General features: G+C 48.3%; 1 pseudogene; it reads right to left on the bottom strand.

Annotated features, from left to right (window-relative positions):
• Positions 1-6,818: 6,818 nt before the first annotated feature.
• The window catches only part of LOC120907623, a 9,070-nt pseudogene continuing 3,960 nt past the window's right edge, over positions 6,819-11,928 (bottom strand).

Raw genomic sequence — 11,928 nt, 5'->3', positions numbered from 1 at the left:
TTTTAAGTTTCAACTTTGCAAACTATACTTCCCCGAACCCGATTTTGGTTTCCCGAAGCTACTGAGAGCACTGAAGGTAGGTAGCGTCTCCCAATTGCTAATTGGCATCGTTTACGGTTAGAACTAGGGCGGTATCTAATCGCCTTCGATCCTCTAACTTTCGTTCTTGATTAATGAAAGTATCCTTGGCAACGCTGCTTCTGTGGGTCCTACGACGGTCTACGAATTTCACCTCTCGCGCCGTAATACCAATGCCCCCGACTACTTCTGTTAATCATTACCTCTTGGCTCATTACAAACCAACGAAACCACTCAGACCGAGGTCATGTTCCATTATTCCATGCAAAATTATTTCGGCCAACGCCGGCTCCCGAGGACCGGACGCTTTGAACTAGCCTGCTTTGAGCACTCTAATTTGTTCAAGGTAAACGAGAGTTCCCGGCACCATGAAGCTGGGTCGAACAAGACCTTGACCGACGAGGTCGCGGCGACAAGTCCTGACCCGTCACGGAGTAGAACGCCCAGGTACACCATTGTGAGTCGCAGCCGCGAGCGCGTACACGGACGGTCCCAACCGAGGCCGGGCGCCCGCGACGGACGCGAGTCTGACGGGGTATCAACTTCGAACGTTTTAACCGCAACAACTTTAATATACGCTAGTGGAGCTGGAATTACCGCGGCTGCTGGCACCAGACTTGCCTCCACTTGATCCTTGCAAAGGATTTATGCTCACTATTCCAATTATGGACCATCGTTAGAGAGGTCCATATTGTTATTTCTCGTCACTACCTCCCCGTGCCGGGATTGGGTAATTTACGCGCCTGCTGCCTTCCTTGGATGTGGTAGCCATTTCTCAGGCTCCCTCCGAATCGAACCCTGATTCCCCGTTACCCGTCGCAACCATGGTAGTCCTCTACACTACCATCAATAGTTGATAGGGCAGACATTTGAAAGATCTGTCGTCAGTCGCAAGCGACCGTACGATCGGCATCCTTATCCAGATTTCAACTCAAAGCGCCCGGAGGCGATTGGTTTAACTAATAAGTGCACCAGTTCCGCCGACCCGGAGGCCAACAGTCCCGGCATAATGCATGTATTAGCTCTGGCTTTTCCACAGTTATCCAAGTAACTGTTTGGATGAGGATCTTGTAAATTATAGCTGTTATACTGAGCCTTATGCGGCTCTACCCTAGGAAGCTTGTACTTAGACATGCATGGCTTAACCTTGAGACGAGCGTATATCACTGGTAGGATCAACCAGAATTCGAGTCAATTGCTTGAACACGAACTACACTCTGATCACGCGAGGCGCAAGTCCCCGTGACCACCGAGATTTGTTCTGTGACGCCGGAGCGTCGTTGGCGCCACTGATAGACTGCACAAGCAGACAACGTCGGATGCATTGCACATGGCTAGCGGATCTACTCTGCACTGCGTCGGTGTTCCTACGTCTGTCTGGAGACATTGCTAGGCCAGTACGGCACTCTGCGCACTCTTGCTTGTCCTCTTCGAGCGACGGGCCTCTAAGCGGGTTGTATTCCGGTACGACATCGACTGGTACACATTGCACGCACTAACGATCTCTGCACTGAATGGAACTCATTCATAACCACCGTGACGGAGACTTTGCTAGTACGCACGATACTCTGCGCATGTGCACATGTTTTACAACCCAACCAACTTAAGCACCTAGGGAAGTTGTGATGCCATCTGAACACCCACCGACTGATGCATTGAACGGCTAAAGTTGACCTTCAATCCGAACTGGCACTTTGCGGCGTGGAGGCAGTTGCGCGACCACTCCTATCCCAAACCAACAAAGCATGGTGTATCCTAAGTGTTCGGTACAAGCACACCACGACGGGACACATTGAACGGTTCAGCGATCTCTGCACTAGTGGAAGAACTCCAACGTGATACGGGAGACATTGCTCTAAACCGAACGGCATCTCTGCGCGTTTACTTGACGCACCCCCAACTTGGTCAACTGTTGGACTTTTTCGTAATCACGGCGGGACACATTGAACGAGCTCTAACGGATCTCTGCACGCATGGAACATGGTGGCGGGAATCATTGCTAGAACCGAACGGCGCCTCTGCGCGATGTACAAAGCCCAACAGGAACCTCGTATCGGCTGCCGAGCCGGAGCTTGAACAACTTGACTTTCACCTCTAATTTATATCAACTCACCACTTCGAGGGATCCGCAGAATTGCTTCTGGGTCCCGTATCGTTATTTGCGATTCGTGTTTGCATTACACCACATTGAACTATTCCAACTTGTTTATCCGCATGGCGAACATTTGCTGCATAGAACATTTAAGTTCCACTTCGCTCTCTACGTGGGTCTGAGCTTCGCTCTCAGGAAAAATATGCCACATTTGGTAGGGAGACCCGGTTTCATCACGCTTTGTGCCCCGCACCATATATACCCTCATAAATTTATTCATTGGATTAGATCCAAGGAACACCAGATCATGCACCACTACCCATAATAGCTCATCGAGCTTAGCGTGAATCCTTCGGGTTTCCTAAGAAGTTCGATTGGTCTTGCAGAGTTTAAAGACAACGAAGCTTAGTTTCAAGCAATGGTTAATATACGCGTATTCAAACCCTTAGCTGTTACAACTTTTTTACTAGAAACCATCACGATGAAGTCTTTGGGTCCGTAGACCCGTGATGTACCGCTCCAGGAACGTTTTTATAGGGTGGAAGCTCAAAATCATAGGTTAAAATCATCGGCAGAGCCCACCAGACACCACTTTTGCTTCATTAGTTCGGACTATAGGCATACGACGATTTTTATCGCGGAGGGGACGTATGACCCAAACGGGGCTTAATGACCCACCGCCACTGCAAACCATGCTCCTACGACTAAATAGAGGTAAAACTACGATTTGGTGCAATCTTCATGTTTGACCTCGTAGCAAGGTACCCTCCCTATAGTAGGCAATGAGCAAATGATCATAATCCCAGGAGGGCAAAAATGGGAACCCGAAAGGAAAGCGCTGTTGGCGCGCCTAAGCTACTGGCCCGTAGAGTAAAATGGTACCCCAACAAAGTTGTCGATTGACATTCTGATTGCACTTTTTATCATCTAGGTGCGTTCCTTACACGTTTTGAGGGGTTTTAGCGAAAACATGTTTTGAGCCACACGAGCTCTCCGGCCCGCCTGGTGCACATTTTGAAAAAGTTAGGAGCTGCCCCTAGGTTCGGGGTGTCACAAAATATTGAAAAGTGGTCAAAACCGCTATCCAGAATCGGATGTAGAATCATTAGACGAACTTAAAATTGTTCTACGACCAATGTCTGCGACGTTTAGTATTCAAGATATGGCCCGCCCTAGGTCTGACCTGGCATTTTCGTGAAAATTTAAAGCATGGCCATAGGACGGGTAAAATAGCTATTTTGAAGCAAAACCACCTCACTTTAAATGGCCATAACTTTGAAAACAAGAGCTAGGGTGCGTTCTCGACACGTTTTGAGGTGTTTTAGCGAAAACATGTTTTGAGCCACACGAGCTCTCCGGCCCGTTCGGTGCACATTTTGAAAAAGTTAGGAGCTGCCCCTAGGTTCGGGGTGTCACAAAATATTGAAAAGTGGTCAAAACCGCTATCCAGAATCGGATGTAGAATCATTAGACGAACTTAAAATTGTTCTACGACCAATGTCTGCGACGTTTAGTATTCAAGATATGGCCCGCCCTAGGTCTGACCTGGCATTTTCGTGAAAATTTAAAGCATGGCCATAGGGACGGGTAAAATAGCTATTTTGAAGCAAAACCACCTCACTTTAAATGGCCATAACTTTTGAAAACAAGAGCTAGGTGCGTTCTCGACACGTTTTGAGGTGTTTTAGCGAAAACATGTTTTGAGCCACACGAGCTCTCCGGCCCGATCGGTGCACATTTTTGAAAAAGCTAGGAGCTGCCCCTAGGTTCGGGGTGTCACAAAATATTGAAAAGTGGTCAAAACCGCTATCCAGAATCGGATGTAGAATCATTAGACGAACTTAAAATTGTTCTACAACCCCCAGTCCGACGCCTCGTATTCGAGATATAGCACTTTGTAGGTCTGACCGAGCAATTTTGTACTGAAATGTATGGCGGACATGTTATTCATTAAACAACATTAACTTGCATCGTGCCCTACCATCGGCACAGCTACTATCGACTATCTATTGCTGAAATGGATTGAGTTTGACCATTTTAGCTCTTTTCTTATGCCGTGCACCAACAGTGTGTACCGATCAGGGAAAGTACACTACGTACGCGTTCATGGATGTATATGTTGGTACAAGTTGCCGGTCGGAATAGCAGTGCACCAAAACTGTGTACCGATCAGGAAAGTACAAGACGGAGGGCGCAGCCCGAGCGTACGTTCATAGATGTCCATGTTGGTACAACCTACATGTACGTACCTTGTTTTTGCATCAAAAGTTCCAATAAAGTGTTTGTATGCTTAAAATGCTTATCTCAACCGGTCACCTTTGGCCTGCCCTTTACAGACAGAAACCCAGAACGATACTCGCGATGTTTGTGTTTTTCCATTCGCCCGGGACGACGAATGAGCTCTGTGCACATCGTGCAGAAACTGTCTCCTCCTCGTATGTTTTTGTCCCTCCACGCATATAATCACCCACATTTGTGTTCAACACGGACGGCGCAGCCCGAGCGAACGCGTTAATGTTTATGTTTGTGCACACTAAAGTTACAATCCTAGGATTTGGTTATTGCGTCGCAGTGCCCGACCGTCGCGGACACCATTCTGGACAAAAGTCCAAGTACGTAGAGTACATTCCCAGGTATGTGCCCGTTCAGACTTTCGTTGCGTGCTTACAGACACGCTTGGGTATGTTTACCATACAAGGTTTACTAGGAAAACCTGGAAGGACGCTTGCCCTCCCGTTGCGGACACCATTCTTGGAAAGAAGTCCTGCTACGTAGCGTTCTTTAATGTACTTGATCAGTTTGTATTGCATTTGCTTTGTGCAATTGACTTTTGCTAATGCTCACTATGGGTGTTCGTTTGCGATGTGTATGATAAGCAACTGTCTATTCTAACCAGCAGTTAAATAACACTTTTCACCCAAATCATAGGAACGTAGAGTACTTTCCCGATCGGTACACAATTTTGGTGCACCTCTAACTTCGCCAGCACTTTATCGTTACGTTTTGTGCACAACCTTGGGACATGGTGTAAGTTTCATCATTGTTATGTTTGATTCGGTTTATTATGATTGAAAAATACGCTACGTCCTAGAAATCTGAACTCGAATACTTTTGCCACGTTGCGCAAAAAGCTACTGAGCAACTCCTAGCCGTTTACCGATTTAAAATTTAATTTTCGTTATTAGTTTTAAAAATACGCCAAGTCCCAAAAATCTGAACTCGAATACTTTTTCTATGTGCCGCCAAAGCTACTGAGCAACGCCTAGGTTGGTACATTTTGGTACATGGAGTGTATGCGTGCAGGCGTACTGCCGTGCTGGACCGGAAAATCGCACTTGCTACTAGAACGTAGAGTAATTCCCCAGATAGGTGCTTTGCATGCCTCTGTTCGACGTCCATGCAACTTGGAACGTGCGACACACGTAGCTAGGCTTCTCCATACATATTCCCTAGGTAGCACCAAATTGCACACTTTCAGGGGTATATTTTGGTACGGTGTACTGCATGGTACAAGTATCATTAGCTCGTGCAATTTATTTTGCATCAAGTTGCGATTGCTGGTGCGTCGAGATAGAGTGTTTCGCGACTTTTGCCAAGCTTTGGTGCCATTTTGTGAATAATTAATGTTCTAGCCACAATAAACGTGCAACATAATGCCAATAACGAAACGCTATTTTCAAGGGACTTCCAGTCAAAATGTTTGCAATCAGCGCTTTCCTGTCGAGTTCAGGATTTGGGACTGAGCGTTTTTTTCACGATCCAATCAAACGACCAGTTCGTGAATAAACAATTCATACAACAGTGCATCCCTTCAAAGTAGAAAAAGCCGAATGCTAGGGAGCTCCAGTCAAAACGTTGTCATTGGCGCTTTCTCGAGTTCAGGATTTAGACTTGTTTTTTCACGATCCAGCCAAAAGACCAGATCGTGAAATAAACGATTAATACAACTGTACTAGTACATCCCTTCAACTGAAGCAAGCGCACCATACATGACCCGTACGCTAATCATCCAAGCACATGACACGTCAACCAAGTCAACACATAATACAACTTGGAAAACTAACGGTAAGTAGGTCATCTCGTACACGACGACACACCGACCAAACCAGGTCAACACGTCACATGCACAAGACATCCTACTACCAAGGCCGACCACCTCGACACACGACCTGTTAACCGAACATGGTCAACACCATCATGTGCAAGGCAACCGGGCCAAACGGGTCAACTTATACAACTTGTAACGAGCATGTAAGCTTACTGGTGTGGTCCGCACGGTCCTCACATCAAGACAATCAAGTCGAGAACGAGGCACGCCGACAAGCTCATTAGTGTTAAGTGTCCTTCTCCATCCCATGTCAAGTCACTCGTCTGACACGGAAGAAGCCAACTCTTGTCCACTAGTATAAAGGAACGGTCTCCAGACCAGGTCAAGTCACTGTCTGACAAGGAAGGAGCACGCACCAAGCTTCACCAGAGCACGGTACCACGGTCCCCAGACCAAGATGGTTAGTTACGCCAACGAGGAAGGCACGCGTTCCCTTGCTACACTCAACTTAGTACACCATGCTCTCACAAGAGTATCCCCTGTGTCGACGTGGTCCCCAGACCAAGACGAGCTTGCGCACATCGAGGAAGGGGCACACGGACAAACCACCAAGCATGGTCGCTCTGAGAGGATCGATGCGAACGCATCTCACAACTCGCAGCTCCCAGCCTGAAGTCCCGTCGTTTGCGGGCGGTTGATAGGTGTCGAAACTAGGTATATCCACGTTGGCAGAGCTCAAGCCAACGGCGTTCCCAGTTACGGTACTAACACGCAGCGAACTCCACTCATTGCGGCCTAGGTATATGGGATGAGACGCCGGCTGCAGACGCAGACTCCAACGGATCTCAGAGGGTTGTTAGGCCCGCTAGCTTCCGAACACCTAATGGGTTTGAGAAGCGCTATCAGCTCGGATTGGCTACGACCTTAGAGGCGTTCAGGCATAATCCAGCGGACGTAGCGTCATACCAAAGTCCGGTCGGACTAGTATTGAGCCAGTGGTCCGTACCTGTGGTTCCTCTCGTACCGCACAGGAATTCCGTTAAGATAGCGACTATAAGCACACACCAGTAGGGTAAACTAACCTGTCTCACGACGGTCTAAACCCAGCTCACGTTCCCTTGAAAGGGTGAACAATCCTACGCTTGGTGAATTTTGCTTCACAATGATAGGAAGAGCCGACATCGAAGGATCAAAAGCCACGTCGCTATGAACGCTTGGCGGCCACAAGCCAGTTATCCCTGTGGTAACTTTTCTGACACCTCTTGCCAAAACTCGTTATAACCAAAGGATCGTAAGGCCAAGCTTTCAAGCGTCCCGAAGTGTACTGAACGTTGGGATCAAGCCAGCTTTTGTCCTTATGCTCAGCGTGTGGTTTCTGTCCACACTGAGCTGACCTTGACACCTCCGTTATCGTTTTGGAGATGTACCGCCCCAGTCAAACTCCGCACCTGGCACTGTCCATGACGTGGACCGAAAGGACCTGTCCAGGAGTCTTCGAGCCGGGCGGCGCGGCGTGGAATCAGCAAACGTGACATCATAAACGATCGACTGCGCAGAAGCAGTGCACCACGAATGCACCGACGTACGCAAGCTTGTACCTTGCGGCCACGGCCTACGGTCGGACAAGCGGGTAACACGCTACACACGACGATGCTACGATGCAGTCTCCCTGGCGGCACCACCCAGCGACACACTGGACGCTGAGCGAGAAACACGGCGCATTGGGCGCGCGCAGGCGAACCGCCGCCACAGCCCCCGGAGGAGGTGCGCGCACGATCCGGACCTGGGGCCCGCGCTTAATCGCACCCAATCATGTAAGTAAGGCAACAGTAAGAGTGGTGGTATCTCAGAGGCGAGTCTAATGAGGAAGCCTCCCACCTATGCTGCACCTCCTATATCGCCTTACAATGCCAGACTAGAGTCAAGCTCAACAGGGTCTTTCCCGCTAGTGCATCCAAGCCCGTTCCCTTGGCTGTGGTTTCGCTAGATAGTAGATAGGACAGAGGGAATCTCGTTAATCCATTCATGCGCGTCACTAATTAGATGACGAGGCATTTGGCTACCTTTTAAGTTATCGAAGGGAAATCTTGCATAAGACACCTGCGATCAACCCCGGTAGTGTGAGATTCTTACCACTAAAACCCTCCGTGCTTCAACCGGCCCCGAGTGGATCACCCGTTAGGTATCGACGTCACTGGGCGGTGGATGTCCATCATCCCAGGCAACGAATGGCTTCCAACAGTGGTGATTAGCCACTGTCTAGCCCTCGGCGATGAAGCTACGATGAACTACGATGAATCTCTGTCGTTACTGTCGTCACTGTCGCTGCGCTCTGCAAGGCCAACTGATGTTGGCGAGCAAAGCACGTCGTTCGCCTCGTTCGATGACGTGTCTTCGATGTTGTTGTCGAATCATAATCGCCCGTACTGCTTGATGAACCATGCCCAGTTATATCTGTTAGCAGACATAACTCCGATGATGTTCTCCGGCGTTAACTCCTCGTCGACTTGATGCTGAAGTCTGATGATTAATTCACGATGACGTACACAATGGAATATCGTGTGTTCGGCGTCCTCAGGTTCCTCGCACGCATCACATAGCGGCGAACCCGTTAACTGCATCCGATGAAGCTGGTAGGCGTAGAAGCCATGGCTGGAAAGAAACTGAGAAAGAAAGAAATCTACACCACCAAATCTTCTACTTATCCATCTGTTGACGTCGGGTATGAGACGGTATGTCCACCGACCGTGAACACTCTCATCCCATTCTCGCTGCCATCGTTCCATAGTTGTGACACGTTCCATGTTACGTGCAACCGATCCGGCGATGTTCTCTGCTCGTCTCCGATGAAAAGTCCTGGAGTCCTCGTCCAGGAGGAGATGAAGGGATCATTCCCGCAAGCACGCAGACTGCATCATGAGAAGTTGTCCTGAAAGAAGAGATAACTCGCTGGACTACTGGCCGGTAAAACCGTCGTAGCCATTGTCTACGGTTAGCAAATCTAAGGGTATGACACCAAATGGGCGAGGTATACCGGACCTTCTTGCCACAACAGTAAGAGCAATTGCTCGCCTAGCATTACTACTCGACCTGCCTTTATTAGGCATCATCCTCTACAAGGTGGCCCAGCTTCGTCGCCTTCCACCGCATACCTGATGTGTGAAGTGTAATCGAGGCGGTCATCTAGACCATCCCTGGCAATTTTAAGCTGCGCGACGAATGTACTACGTGATCACTCACCCTGATAGCCCCATGCTGTATCCTCTGATGGAACTGACCATAATAAACTCGGTCTTAGTCGGGGCTATCTTTAATCCGTTGTCGGTCATCCATCGGTCGATGATGCGAATCTGACTGGAAACGAGAATTTCAATATCATCAACACAATTACCTTCCACCAACAGTACTATATCGTCTGCATAGCCGATAATCCGTGCACCTTCCACCATTGCAACTCGTAGGACTCCGTCGTACATGAGGTTCCATAACGTTGGGCCAAGTACTGAGCCTTGCACCCGATGTGACTGCAATCTCTGCCGGTCCATCTGTGGTATCATACATCAGCACACGATTCCTAAAATAATCACCAATGATATCATAAAGATATTTAGGAGTGTTAATTCTCTGTAAAGCATTTGCAATCGCCAACCATGAAGCACTGTTAAAAGCATTAGTAACATCTAATGTAACAACCGCACAATACCGTCCACTGTATCTGTTTCTACTTCTAGCTACCGAAACAATGTCCACTACCCGTTGAATCGCATCAACTGTAGATCGACGACTTCTGAAACCAAATTGGTCGTCAGACAGCCCGTTGACCTCCTCGATGTGTGCATTTAGCCGTTGCACTATGATGCGTTCTAAACCTTTACCCGCCCCGTCTAGTAGACAATGGGCGAACTGAACCCGGTTCCCTGGTGGTTTGTTCGGCTTCGGTATTAACACCAACCTCTGCCTTTTCCACTCATCGGGGAACTTCGCGTTCTCTAAACAGCCTTGGTAAACCCTGCAATGCATCGGTTGCAGTCAACATACCAACTTTCAGCGCCTCATTCGGGATACCATCTGGTCCCGGCGCCTTCTTGTTAGGTAGTCTCCCGGCAACCGCAAGAATCTCATCATTAGTTACCCTTTCAAACTCTCGTGGCTGATCGATACGATAATCAGGCCACACCGTGTTTGGGTGAGTAGGAAAAGCTCGCTCACCACTTCCCTAAACTCGTCCAATGTCATGGTTCGGGGTCCAATCGAACCCTCGGCCACTTTCTTGAACGTATGATATACTATACCAAATGATGCGTTGTTCGCTGTTCCCAGGAACTCTTTCCACTTCCTCTGTCGGGTATGCTTGATCAATCGCTTGAGGGCATTCCGTGCCACCTTGAACTCGTCCCTAAAAGTAGAATAGAGATCAGTATTAAAAGCTCTTTGCGCTAATCGATCGCGGTGTTTGCACTCTTGCGAAGTGCCTCAATCTCTAACGTCCACCAAAATGCACTCTTGTTAGAGTGTACTTACGTTTAGTCATCGTCGCATTGCACGCCGTGACAAGTATACGCATTAAGTCTTCGCTTGTTGTGACCTCGGTCTCAAAAGCGGCTTGCATCATAACTTCAAATATATCTTTGCTAAAATACTTGATGCTCCATCCCGTTATGGGTCGGGACAGATTACGCACGCTTTGCGTCTCAAGATCTATTCGTATTGCACGATGATCAGAGTTCATATAGCTAGATAACACCACCCACTTAAATGATCTTGCTACGGTTCGGCTCGCAAAGTAAGATCAACTACTGACGTGCGCCCTGGTCCAACATAAGTTGGGGTGCTGCCGTCGTTCAATAAAATTGCGTCAATCTGCGCAAAGGTTGATAAAACTAACTCACCTCTTCGTTTCTGGTTTCTCCACGCTCGCCAAGTTGGTTGTTCCAACTTACCGACCAAGCGTTGAAGTCCCCCCGATAACGAATTTGTGGATACCGGTTACGGCCATTACCGTGTTATCCAACATGTTCTGGAACTCTTCCATACTAAATCTAGGTGGCGCGTAAACGCTAACCACTCGCATATCACCTATGTCAACTATCATTAAACCCTTCAAAGCCTTACTGACTACCTTAACTGGTAAGTCCGCGTTAACCACTACCGCTGCTGTGTTATCGTCATTGCGTAACACTTTGACGTTGGTTGTTGCCAGATACGGATCTGCAATCAACACTATATCCGCAGATTCTTCCCTAATCGTTTGCCACATTAACTGAAATGCAGCATAACTATGATTCTGGTTATGTTGTAGCAACCTAACCATTATGATTCAATCGTTCGCCTTCGGGGACACATATAACTGCCCGTTGCGTGAAGGTTCTGTGACCTCGTACCGCAATCCAAACACTTGACAGAGTTGGTACAAGCTTGCTTCTTGTGTCCACTCAAACCGCATTTCAGCACAGATTACTTGTCTGGTTCCCTACAATGGTAGCTCGTATGGCCTACCTTCCAACACTTATAGCATTTCTGCTCTTCCATAACCTCGCGGATATGGCATATCGACCAACCAACTTTCAGCTTTCCCAAATTCAGGAAGCTTTGAAAGTCTGGCAGCGATACGTTGATCCGTGCCCACTGCGTACCGGCCGCGCGGCCTTTCTTCATTTTGATACGATCTATTTCTATCTCGATGTTGAGCTGTGCTTTGACAGACTCGCAA

Source organism: Anopheles arabiensis (assembly GCF_016920715.1).
Source record: "Anopheles arabiensis isolate DONGOLA chromosome X unlocalized genomic scaffold, AaraD3 X_pericentromeric_contig0014, whole genome shotgun sequence".
Lineage (NCBI taxonomy): Eukaryota > Metazoa > Arthropoda > Insecta > Diptera > Culicidae > Anopheles > Anopheles arabiensis.
This window is presented reverse-complemented; position numbering and strand designations above follow the sequence as displayed.